The sequence below is a fragment of the Tyto alba genome, unplaced genomic scaffold (genome assembly GCF_018691265.1).
Source record: "Tyto alba isolate M040663 unplaced genomic scaffold, T.alba_DEE_v4.0 Super-Scaffold_42, whole genome shotgun sequence".
Lineage (NCBI taxonomy): Eukaryota > Metazoa > Chordata > Aves > Strigiformes > Tytonidae > Tyto > Tyto alba.
Window position 1 is genome coordinate 15482124 of NW_024881318.1, and position 13386 is coordinate 15495509.

The 13386-nt window shown below is 39.5% G+C and overlaps 1 protein-coding gene across 1 annotated transcript in view; it reads right to left on the reverse strand.

Annotated features, from left to right (window-relative positions):
- GOLPH3 (golgi phosphoprotein 3) overlaps positions 1-13386 on the reverse strand; it is a 36235-nt gene that overhangs the window by 22101 nt on the left and 748 nt on the right. The gene's annotated exons all lie outside the window — the stretch shown is intronic.

Genomic DNA, 13386 nt, shown 5'->3' on the forward strand with positions numbered 1-13386 from the left:
TAGCATCCCTTTCTGATTCTCTGAAGCAATAGCAAGTTCTTTCAGAGGTGCCTACTAGCCTATTATTAGCCAGCACAAAGCACAGACAGAACATAATAATCCAAAATTGTAATTTGTCACCCATTCGAAACCCATTGCAAAAGACAGGCAGAGACAACTTACCTCAAAATACGGGCTGTGACAAGTTGTATTTCATAATGGACTTAATCACAATTGCAACAGAACTCTCACTTTTTTAGTCAAGGAGTTCCTCTCTGAAGTAGTAATTCTGGGATCTACATAAAGGCAGCTGGGAAGGCCAGAGGGGAAAGGAGTAAGAGCCTACAGTCCCAGTGCACTGTAGCAGGTTGAAAGTTAGTAGGAATTTTGATCTGTCACAGGTTTTCATGTCAAAAATGTATGTTGCCTTCCTCTTGCCTCCTATTTCCAACATAAGAATCAGTTGCAAGTAACAACTTTAATCTGCTTCTATCCTGAGTTTGAGTGAGTGGTGGGGTTTTTTGGTAGCAGGGGAGGGGGTTACAGGGGTGTCCCCTGTGAGAAGCTTCTTGAAGCTCCCCCAGCTCCAAGTCAGCTCCACTTCTGTTTGGAAACTGAGCCAATCAGCTGCGCCTCTCCGATAATGGATTTAAGAAGGGACGTGGTGACGGGCAGTGGGACTGGTGAGGAGGAGTTGCGGCAGCTATGTGAACACCAAGGTCAGTGGAGGAACAGAGGAAAAAAGAAGGGGGGAGGTGTGCCGGAGCAGAGACCCCCCTGTATCCTGTGGTGAGACGGCAGGGCAGCCCCCCCCCGCCACCCATGAAGATCTACAGTGGAGCAGACATTGATTTATGGCCTGTGTTTTTCACCTGGATGATCAAGGTGCTGTGCCCGAAGGTGGCCAGGGTCTTGTGGGAAAAGGTAGACTCTGCTGTTGTAGTTCAGCACTGGGAGGATTGCAGCATGCGGGGGTGTCCCATGCTGGAGCAGCTCAGGAAGGGCTGCAGCTGTGCGAGGGACTCGCGTCAGAGAAAGTTTGTGGAGGACTGTCTCCTGTGAGAGGGAGACCACGATGGGGCAGGGGCAACAAGTTCCAGAGGCTCCCCCCACCGAAGATGGAAGAAGCGGCAGCACTGACTGCACCCCCCATTCCCTGCCCTTGCGCTGCTGGGGGAGGAGGTAGAGATATCGGGAGCAGAGCTGAGCCCGGGAAGAAGGGAGGGGCGGGGGGAAGGTGTTCTCAAGATGTGTCAATGCTTCTCACTGTCCTACTCTGTTAAGTGTTGTTAGTGTCTGAAATAAATGTATGTTCTTTTTTTCTTCCCCTAACGAGTCTGCCTTTTGCTCGTGACCATAAAGGGTGATTTTTTTTTTTCCCCATCCCAGTCCTATCTCGAACCCCAAGCCTGGCTCTCTGTCCCTTCTTATTGCAGGAAGAGAAGGGGGAGAGAGTGGCTGCGTGGTGTTAGGCTGCCAACCAGGCTCAAACCACAACAGCTTGATGACAAACTTGATGACAAACACTGGTTTTATGTATTTTGATTTAAATGAAGAGTATTACCAGACTGAAAAGGATGGGGCTATCATATTCCCCAAAAAGACGAGAACCATCTTAATATACTTTTTCCTTTATGTAGTCTCTGTACAATTACTAATATTACTCTGAATTTTTGAAAGCAGTTGGAATCACATGAAGAACTTTTATAACACATCTTGAAGCTGCTCTCAAATCCAATGAGGCACAATACAAAATATAAGTAGTACATATATAAAACTGTAATTAACGTATCTGGCTTATTATAAATTATGTTTCAGCATTGAATTTCAATCCTTTCTGTTGACTCAAAAACTTATTTTTATGAATTCCAAATGCATCTATCATCAGTATTCTTCTACAACAGAAACATTATGTCCTCTTGGATAGTCACATAAAGTCATACAGTTAAATGGAGATACCAGCAGTCAGCAGTAGGAGAGGAGAAAAAACAGTAAGTGAACATCAGCTTCTGATACCTGTACATGATTCTGTCATTCCTATCCTTTTAGCTGAAAGTAAAATCACTGATTAGTAGTTTTACCTACTATTGTTGCAGGTAAGTAAATCTCTTCTTTGTGATAATGTAACTACAAGCAGAAATCTCTGGCAGATCAATGTCAGTAATATGAAAAATTCCTAAAAGTCAGTATTTTATTTAGGAACATCATCATTCTATAAGGAACAACTAATACAACTTCTGAATCTTTTTAACAGGGTAGAAGTCAACAAGACTGATGCTATGTACGCTTTATTTAATTTGAGCATATTTTATAAAATATGTATCCAACAAATCTGATACCTAACTTTCCAGTGAAACCTAAAAACTTCAACCACATTCTTTTTCAGAGCAGGAAATTGCTATATTAGAAATAAGGTACACTTTAAAAAATTTTTATCTAAGTTTTTTCTTCCAGCATACTGTTGCAAGAATCTTCTCAACATAAAAATAACCAAACAGGTCTTAGAAAAACCACCACAAAACAACACAAAAAGATCTACAAACTTTTCCAAGTTCTCAATGACAAACAGAAAAGCTAGTCAATACTAGAACTGTATATTTATTCTGATAATCTGAAGCCCTTAGATGCCAGCCAGCATTTGTTCCTCCTCAACTAAGTCATTATACAAATTTCTATAAAGCTCCAATTCAGCTTCAGTAACCTTAGACAGACTGTAAACACATAAAGCACCTTAAACTCCAGTGAGAACCAATTAAAAGTCTTTTTACCAGCATAACTGAACATATGTATAAGAAGCTGTGGGATAATGCAAAGAATAGAAAACAATGATGGAAAAGGAAAAAAACTAAGAGCCTTATTGCAACATTCATCAAAGACAGACTGGAATGTCCAATATTATTTGAACCCTCAAGGTAAAATTAGGCTGTTCTCAACACAGGCATCTTCTTATATTAGTTGATCCATTTTCACCTTCAGGGGATCAAAAAGATCTGTTCTTCTCTTTCCAGTGCAGGTTATTGTAATTTAATCTACCCAAAGATGAGCATAACCACAGCACAGAAGCTCCAGCTGACAGTGAGTAAATCTCAAATAACTCGTCCATAATAGTTTAAAGCTTTTCCCTCCTCTATAGGCCTATAAAACAAGAAGCCTCCCCAGTTCTGGAATACAACAACAATGGTAAACTGAGAACATGTTCAAAATTTTCCTCTTATGTTTAGGTTCTAATACAGCAAGCAACCCTCAAATGAAAAATTGATTTTTTGTTTTGACGGCAGTAAGATTCAATAAAATTTATTATTATCTAGAAAATTATAAAAAGACAAACCCTCCATTTTTCTTATAGAATTGTTATCACATCTGTCTGCCAAATTTTTATTTTCCCTGCTTCTATAGGTCAATCTGGTTTAAGACCTTTTAAAGACATGACCCAGCTTCACTTGACAGCAATGCATTCAGAGAAGCTACTTTGTCTATACTATGTAGCCACATACTCTATGTATTAACTAAAACTGAGAGATTATTTTTCCGGTAGCTCTTAAATGGGTACAAAGGCATTTCAGATCCAGTAAAAGAAATACACTTGTATCTATATACATAATTGGAAAAAATAAAAATGCATTTCTGAAGACAAAAGAATCTTATGAGACATTCATACTTTTTTACCAGTCATCCCTCGAAAATAATAATAAAAAGATGAAAACAACATGCCCTAACTTGTGAATATTCAAAATATCAGAGTAAAACTTCTGCTAGAGGAATACTCTGGATTTTCTCATGTGTGCTGGGTTTCTGTGGGAGAGGGTTTTTGATAGCAGGAGAGGGGGCTACAGCAGTGGCCCCTGTCAAAAGCTCCTCGAAGCTCCCCCGGCTCCAAGTCGGACCCACGTCGGGCCAGGGCTGAGCCAGTTAGTGACCGTGGCTGCGCCTCTGCGAGAATGTATTTAAGAAGGGGAACCTGGGAGGAGGAGTGGGAGTTGTGGGGAAGAGTTGTGAGGGTGACACCTCTGCAAACACTGAGGTCAGTGAAAGAAAGGAGGAGAAAGAGGGGGAGGTGCACTGGAGCAGAGTCCCTGCAGCCCATGGTGAGGGGGCAGGCTGTGCCCCCGCAGCCCATGGAGGTCACCAGAGGAGCAGACGCCCACCTGCAGCCTGTGGAGGTCCCCACGCCGGAGCAGGAGGCTGCACCCGAAGAAGGCCGGGACTCTGTGGGAAGCCCCCACTGTTGTAGTTTGGTGCTGGGAGGACTGCAACACGTGGGGGTGACCCATGACATATCAGCTTGGGAACAGCAGCATCCTGTGGGAAGGATGCACACCAGACAAAGTTTGTGGAGGACTGTCTCCTGTGAGAGGGGAACCATGCTGATGAACAGGAGAATGTGAGGAGTCCTCCCTCTGAGAAGGAAGAAGCGGCAGGACTGACCGCACTCCTCATTCCCTGCCCCCTGCACTGCTGGCATGAAGAAGGTAGAGAAATCGGGAGTAGAGCTGAGCCCAGGAAGAAGGGAGGGGTGGGAGAAGGTGTTTCTAAGATGGGGTAACACTTCTTGCTGTCCTACTCTGTCAAGTGTTATTGTTGATAGTGTCTGAATTAAACCAATGATGGCTTTTTTTTTCCTTCCCCTACTGAGTCTGTCTGTTGCCCAAGACCATTATGGGTGAGTCACCCTTCCCTATCCTTATCTCTATTTCCATGCTTCTTGCTTTATTTTCTCCTTCCCAGTGCCGTCAGGGAACAGGGTGGGGAGCAAGCCGCTGCATGGTGCTCAGCTGCCTTCTGGGCTCAAACCACGACATCATGTGTCAAAGGGAAAACAGTCAAACTTCAAGTCATTTGCAATTAAACTGGATTCCTCTTCACACTAGATTAAGGGTCTATGCTAACCTATACCTAGCTAGCTCTTTGCTGGAAATCTTATCTTTCAAGTAAGCCATCACCTCAACCCAGAATGTTGCAGGAACATCTAATGGTACATCCTGACCTCTGGAACTTTTGTAAAGCAGTATCTATTTAAGAAAGAAAAGCAAGATAGAGTGCAGAAGTGTTTATTATTGCAATATTACAATGTGAGGACTTTGATGTCTGACTGCGGTCCCTCTTGATTTCTTCTTTTGATGCAAATAAAATCATTAGCCATTTTACTGGAACATAAATTGTAGTCTAGTTATAAACAGAAGGTAAGTTAGTGAGGAAAATCTCTGAAGTGTTCTAACAGCCAAACACTAGAAATACTTTAGGAAAGCAAGCATACATTTTCTACAAAGCACCGTATAACTGGCAAGAAACTTATCAGGTATTTGATTAAGCTGCCACTGTATTTAAGAATAAATAACTAACAGTAGCTGCTGTTGACTACTGAAAGCGCTAAAGTCAAATGCTATTGCCCAGATTTTCAAGCACATACACAGTCATATATTATATATACACATCTCTTCACTAAAATTAAAGTAATAAAACCCCGTAACTTTGCTGAAGAGGAGGCAACTAACACATGCCCACTGCTGAACCCTTATGAGACCCCTGAACAAATCAAGACTTGAGAGTCTGACTGTTCATTTAGGAATGAAAAGACAAACTTAGAAGCCTAACTTTCAGCATGATTAAGTGTATACATATGCAGATAATGACTTCAAATATTTGCACGGCTCTTGCAAAGCCACCTTCCATCAGGGTCCAATCTGTTTTCAATACTTGGTGCAAAATAAAGATGTACTTAATTTGTCCCATAACCTGAAAATCGATTTCTACACTACCAGCTACTGTCACTGAGCATAAAATTTGACATTTATTTGAAATAAATGTTTAATTAGTACTGGTGCTGAAATCCTTCACATCAGATATTTCACTCAAAGAAACAAGTCTTCCCACAGCAGTAAGCAAATATAGCAGGATCAGAAAAAGAGCTCGCATCCTATCTAGATCTAACAACATAAACCCTGCACACATTTAGTGTCCCCTTGCTGTGGGCTGACCCTGGCTGGCAGCAAAATCCTACATAACCACTCCTCCAAATCCCTCAGCAGAACGGGGGGAGAGAATAATAAAATCAAAAGTGAAAAAACAAACCAAAAGTGATGCTCACTCACCACCTCCCACAAGCCGACTGACACCCAGTCAGTCCCCAAGAAATGACCACCTACTCACCCCCTTCCCACCTCCCTTTTTATTGATGACCATGACACTATACAGCATAGGATATCCCTCTGGTTAACAGGGGTCAGCTGTCCCGGCTGTCACCCCTCCCAGCCTCTTGCACACCCCAGCTTACTCACTGGGGGGTGGGCAGAGAAACAGATGTGGCCTTGATGCTGTGCAAGCACTGTTCAGCAACAGATAAAACATGGGTGTTTTACCAACACTGTTTTGTGTTATCAACACTGTTTTGGTCAAAAATAAAAACCATAGCACCATACTGACTGCTATGAAGAAAATTAACTCTATCCCAGCCAGGTCCAGTACACTTCTCAAAAACTGTTAGAAAAACCTAAATCTGGTATGTCCTTCTAATACAGACAAAGCAGGTCTAATATTGGCTGAATAAATAACAGGTGGAAGTTTCACTAACTTTGACTAACTAGGCCATATTAAAACTACAATTCCCTCCTATGGGCTTATAAGTATACTGTATCTGCCCCCAAATACAAGAGCTATCCCCCTCTTCTACCTTTTCTTCTACAGTGGTCACAATTTAAAACACTATGCAAAACACTATATAAAGTGCTGTGTTATTTCAAACTGGAGAGCTATACAATGTTTAATTTTGAGGAATTTGCATCTGATCATTAATGTGGATGGTTTTGTGTGTTAAAAAAGAAGTGTACATAAGGGACAGGGATTCCTCTCTTCTTTGACTAAACTTCCCCTAGTTTCCTTTCAGTATGTTCTTTTCAGAACAGGTGTCTCACTTGTTTCACTTATCCAGGTGCACACAATTTTCAAGAAACATAATAATGCCATGTCAACATTTTCATTATGAGATTAAAAAATTCCATTCATTGCACTGTTCTCACATTAGAAGGTACAAGTTCTTCTATTTAGTTCTTAACATGTACTAACTGTAAATTGAGTCTCTACCGAAGGCTGCAGATGCTGCTAAAGCAGAAGTCCCATTTAAATATCCAGCACAAGCAAAGTAGTTGTAACTAGCACTTCCTAAGTGATTGGTATAGATTGAACATCCATCTGGCATTTACCTCAACCTAGCCAATAAATCTTACACCTGCCTTCTCCACCGTGCAATGTAGAAAACGTAATGAAATGGCAACATAATATGTATGAAATGCTTCACTTGTGGTAGAGGCTGTCAAATGTGGAAATGCTAAAGTAAAATCAAGTGCCTACCAAAGTAAAACAGGGAAGTGCAATATGCTGTGCTGTACAAGAATGACTGGCTAAATAGAAACTTCATGGTTACAGTCTGTGTACTAAAGACACCTAGCCTGGCAGTTACAGAGTCTGTAAATAATACAGCCACATGATGCTATCTAGTAAGGCCATAAAGACAGATGACTAGAAAGCGTACAGCAATAAGCAGCTTACAAGTGCTTAAGAGAATATCACCAACAGAAAAATATGAAAAAAGCCTGACAGACTAATCTCCCAGTGTGATGAATAAATCCTGTAACATCCACAAATAATAGAAGAGCTATAACACCTCCCCAATTCTAATGATTTAGCTTACAAGGCATACTGTTTTATTACCCTAATGGTCCCTCACAAAGAGGGGGAAAAAAAAAAAAAAGGTTGAAATGCAGTAGTTCAATATAAGATAAACTGGGAGAGGTAGGAAAGACTTGGCATGCATAATACTGGTTTGCACTCAGACTAACAGCTTAATCATAGTACCACACACCTTTGTGGTCCTATTCATCCAGTCTCACATTTAGTGCACTCAGAGGAAGAGAACAGTCGTGTACTATTTTATGTGTAACCCTGTAATTTTTATGCCTGAAAAGAGTAGATGAAATCATTTTGCAGTAACATTTTATGAATATTTAAAAAAAAAAAACAAACAAAAAAACCCACCTGAAATTGATCTAAGACCTGTTTGCAAGCCAGGAAAAAAAAAAAAGTTAAAAGCAGCACATGATAAATTGACTATTATTTTTCTTTTCCTTTACTAAAATTTATGAGAAAACAGATTGAGAATGCTGTCTATGCAGAGGAAATTGAGCCACACATTTACTCTAGACTAGCTTCCCCTTCCCCCAGTAATACAAGACAGAAGTGAATATTTGCTGTAGTAATTATTTGCTCTGTAAGGAAGTAATTCTTGAATGTAAAGTGTCTGCAACACTTAGCCTGGTCAATTTAGCCCTGCAGAGAAGGCCCGTTATATGCAGCTTAACTAAGATAAATGCTGATTTACTTGAACTATTTTAGGATCAAAGAACATCTGAAATAATACCTCTTTTTCTTTAATATAACATGTTAGTTTTCAGTTCCATAATTACTTCCCTTCTAGCAATTAACAGCAACATCTTCTTATATATACTTCATGCAAGCTTTTAAATAAAACCAGCTTGATCTAGGGAGAAGAAGAGTTATAGCTTTGTTTTTTAAGATTACTTTGAAAAACTGAGAAGCATTACTATGCTTTGACATTTTGTAGGGTAAAGACAAAAACATTTGACAATGTTTTTGTCTTTACCCTACACAAGACAGCTTGATACGAAAGAAGAGACTACAGTACACTTTAAGTTACTGATGAATAAATAATCTGTATTACAGATTACCCATGCTATAAGAGCAGGAATAACCACACTAGCTGCATGCAGAACCATGAAATATAAGCACGATTTCAACACATAAAGTCAACTTGTGTCCTAAACAGTGCTTCCAAATCAGCATGTCTTCCAAAGGGCTCAAAAGCAGAATTTACTCAGCAGCACAGTAAAGAGGCACTTTACTGCATCTTGTAGCACGCAGTACTGGGGTAGTCTTCTTCCCACACCTATCTTCTCCTAGCCTGTAATTTATGTATGGACATGAAATAAAAAAAGAACCAAAAAGGTAGGCAACTATAAAAGAAAGAATTTTGCACCACAGACATTACACACTTTGCTGTTATTAGACCCAGAACATTTGAGAAAAAGCATGTCTTTGTCAAGGTTTCAACACATCATTCTTCCAATTGAAATGCGAATTCACAGTAGATGCCTCTTCATGTTTCACTCATTTGTCTCAGAAATTTTCCAGCAAAACTTGGGAACTTTTCAGTTGACATTCAGGCTGTTGGCTGAAACTTTTGTAATAAGTGGGGAAAAAAAACCCAAAACAAAACAAAAAGATATAAAGAAGACTTCTCAAAGCTTGATCATTTGTTACACAGGAAAAAAGAAAGCCTGAGTTCTGCATCATAATGTGAATTTCATTAAGCCAAATCTTAGTATAATGGAAAATGAACATTTCAAAAATTCCTATTTCACCTTTCAGAAAATTCTCTTTAGGATTAAAATATAAAATTCAGTAACAAATCCAGACATTCGTATTTATAAGAATAAAAGAACTACCTTTTAGCACTAATCTGATAAACACAAAGCAGCACATCAAGTTGACAAAGTAGCTCCCTAATAACTTATTTCAATACAACAAAAAATATCATAAACTGGAGACCTTCACATAAACTATTTGGACAAAAATCTATGCTGCAACACTAAATCTTCAGCAATAAATGAAGTTTCTGAAGGCCAAACATGAATAGCAATAATCCAAGATAATTTCTGTACCTCATGAAGTGATTTAACATTACTTCACTCTCACAAATTACATTTTAGCCTACACCAAAGAAAGGGCAAATAAAACCAGAAGTATTTACTGTTGCAGTATACCACAGCACATGACAATTATTTCCACATACTTCATATGAGTTTTCTTTCAGCAAAGAAGGAATTAGTTACATGCCAAATAAATATTTTATCTCAGTAGGTGCCACGTCTCTATAGCTGCTTCAATTTGTTAAGTTGTGGCACACTGTATAGAGGACAGGAGCAGCTGTGTGTATTGCTATGTTTGAAGATAATCCCAATGTGTACCAAGACAGACCTCCAAAAAAGGAGAGGAAAAAAGAAAACAACAAACATGTGTAACAACCAAAAAAACCCCCTAGTTGTATAAAAATCTTAAATGAACTTAAATGGAGCAACAGTTATAGAGCACAGCCACCTAGCAACCTCTTAGTTTTCTATGGGACTGAGTTATGAGATGTCTGGAAGAGCTGTAATGAACAAACTGGCCTGTACTCATCTCTTAGCTGTTGTTTTTAAATAAACTAATCCCTTCTTTTGGGAGGGATAACCTCAGATGCTTCAGCAGTTCTACAGAATAACCTCCCTATTGCTGTGGCTTTGACCTATTCTACTGCAATACTATTTTTCACCCAATACAGCAAAGTGTTTTAATTCAGTTATTTTTTTATTCCTACAGCAACAGTCTATTGTTCTACTCTAAATGGATGAACACGACTCCCTTTCCCAGCCATGTTTCTGAAGGGTTTCCAAATAAGTGTAGGTGTTCTTCTGATACTCCCTGAAGAGTTTTAGTAATGTATTTTGTTCCAGTATATCATCGGCTCCTCCAAGGACACTGCATCTGTCATGTTATGCAAACATGCAAATATTTCAGCACATATCCCTTATAACCTATCTTGACCTTGGAATACAGAAATAGTTAGGTATACACAGAAGAAGAATCATTGGTGGAAAAGAGCAACCAGTATACATACATGATGTACAATTTAATTAGGCCAAATGGGGGGAGAAAAAAAAAAAGGCCACATCCAGGAAGCATGTGCAAATGCAGTTAATTGTGTTCAAGCATTAAGAACAGGATTGAGGCATGCTGTGTTTGTTTTAGGGCAGCCAGACATTACCCTCACCGAACCCATACTGCAGCAACAAGCAAGCAACAACTCAAAAGTTTTGCTGTGGTGGCTAACAATCATCACACTACCCTGAAAGCAAGATTCACATAAATATCTAACAATCTCCTAGAAACATTGAACTCACCAATCTATCACTGTCTGGATTTTCCTGAAAAACTCTCTCCTTAGAGTAAAGATTCTGCCACCTATGCTCACAAATTATAAATGGTACCTCTGTACACATGAGGTATTTTTTTATACAATTTACCTGGTGTTAAACCATATTCACCAGTGTTAAAATTTAGAAAAAAAAAAAATTACCCAAAAAACTGAGAGCGAAGTTATCAGTGACTTTTCTGAGTGCAAAGTTATTTTTATGGAAATGTGTTCTCTGGCCAATTTAGACTCCTTTTCTATTTATTTTAAACCCAACATTAAATTATTTTATCCTGATGGAATAAACAGGAAGAATGTTATCAGCTTTAAATTTACTGGCTTTCAACTGAGTTTGTAGCTCACACACTCTACCTCTGCCTTTCCCTCAGACTTTTCATAGTTTCACAATTATACTTTACAGACCCTATATTGCTTTTCTTTGCTTGCTATCATGAGAAAGTCTCACCTGAATCTCATGGGAAATCAATTCTACTGGAAGTAAAAACTTTTTCTCCAGATGCTTAAAGTAAGTTTTGTTTACTTATCATTAGAAAAGTAGAGAACAACAACAACAAAAAAAATAATCTTTGAAAATGAGTCTGTAGTTTTATTTCCAGTTTTAAAAGGAAAAAATTGTGACACAGCAGTTTACATAGTATAGCTTGTACAACGGGGTACAAGCAGACCCAAAACCAAAATACAAACCCTAGTGATTCATGTCTAACAATGATCATAAATGGTGTATGCTACAGTTTCTGCACATAAGCCCCTCACCCTACAGATGACATTATCATCCTTTCTGTCTGATGTCTCAACTGCAAAAGCCCAAGGAAGTTACAGATATCTGTCCCACGGTAATCACTCAGTTCCTTTTTCCATACGAAGTAATATTAGATTATTTGCAGTGTGTGCCACTGCTATACTTAGCAAAGTTAGATGATTTAAAATTTTGATGCATACCAGTGCAAAGCTGGATTTGTAGACCCAGTGTTAACTATTAGTTTTTGATATATCAGGAAGATTTATACCATATGTTCTGACTAGCCAGACAGAACACTCCCTACCTTGAAATCTTTACAGCCTAAGGTTGACAAAGTCAGCAGATTTAACACACAACCCTCGGAGAAAAAAATGCTGGAAGATCATCCAGTTTACCCCACCGTTCTTAAAGCAAGATCTGCTAGGAGATCCTGCCAGGTATCTGTCTTGTCACACCTAACTTACTTTCCTGAAACTATTCAGGTGTGTAGAAACAGAAATGCACATATGTATGAGTCTTCAGTTCAACAGGTGGAAGCTCACATCACTGTGAATATCTACTGAGTTTACCAGGATTCCATGGCAAGGTCCATCTGAAAAAATGGGATTAAAAGAATATGTTCTAAAATACACAATTCAAAAGAGAAATATGTTATTGTAGCAGGTATATACACAGATGTACCCACACACATTAAAAAATGAGTTAGCCAGGAAAACTACTCTTTAATCTATTCATTATCAACTAGCAAATTTGTTTTAGATGCAATGCACTGTCAAAGAACATATAACTTATCAGCTTCCCTCCCCCGTTATTCTGCCTTCATGAGCACACAGTTTTAAGACTTCCACCCAAATCAATGAACTGACTTCAGCAATTTACTTGCCATTAAAAAAAAGAAAAAAAAAAAGGCAGGTTGCTTAATCAAACTCATAACTCGTATCTACAATAAAGGTGTATCACGCTTCACCATACATCACACCAAATCAGTTTCCCCGATAGGGCAGATCTTCTGCAGTGTGCATCCCTTTTCTACTGATTACCTCTTTCAAATTAAACAAAAATCTGACACAGTAGTAGAAAGATGCCTTCCTCAGTAACTGTTTTTCGCAGCATTGTAACAGGGAATTAAGCTATTAATTCAGTAAAAACACAGAATTATACAATAATGTAATTTCCTCATTTTGACACAGTTACTACCCAAGAGCCATTTTTGTTGTTTGTATCTCCCCCAGTTTTAAGACATTTTTCACACGTATTAGTCTGGAAAGTCTTAGCAGAAAGGGCTGCTAAGCATCCTAAAGCACCTGAGAACCCCACAAATACCATAGAGTTGTGCCTGACAAAATACACAGCAGCAGACAAGTCTCCCCCATTAGAGCCACGGGTAAGTTGTAGAAGTATAAATATCGCAGATCTACCCAGGCCCCCCGGTCAACCACCGACACCAACTAGAGGCCCCTGCCCTCATCCCCAGGTCCCGGTCTTGCCCCAAGCCCCACGCTGCCTTCCTTGAGACGTTACAAATACAACAGCCTCTCTGCGAACGCCGCATCCGAAGGGCGATCCGAACCCTCTGACAGGCTTCCCCCTCCCCCGCCAAAACCCCAGCACCTTCCCCACCTCCTCC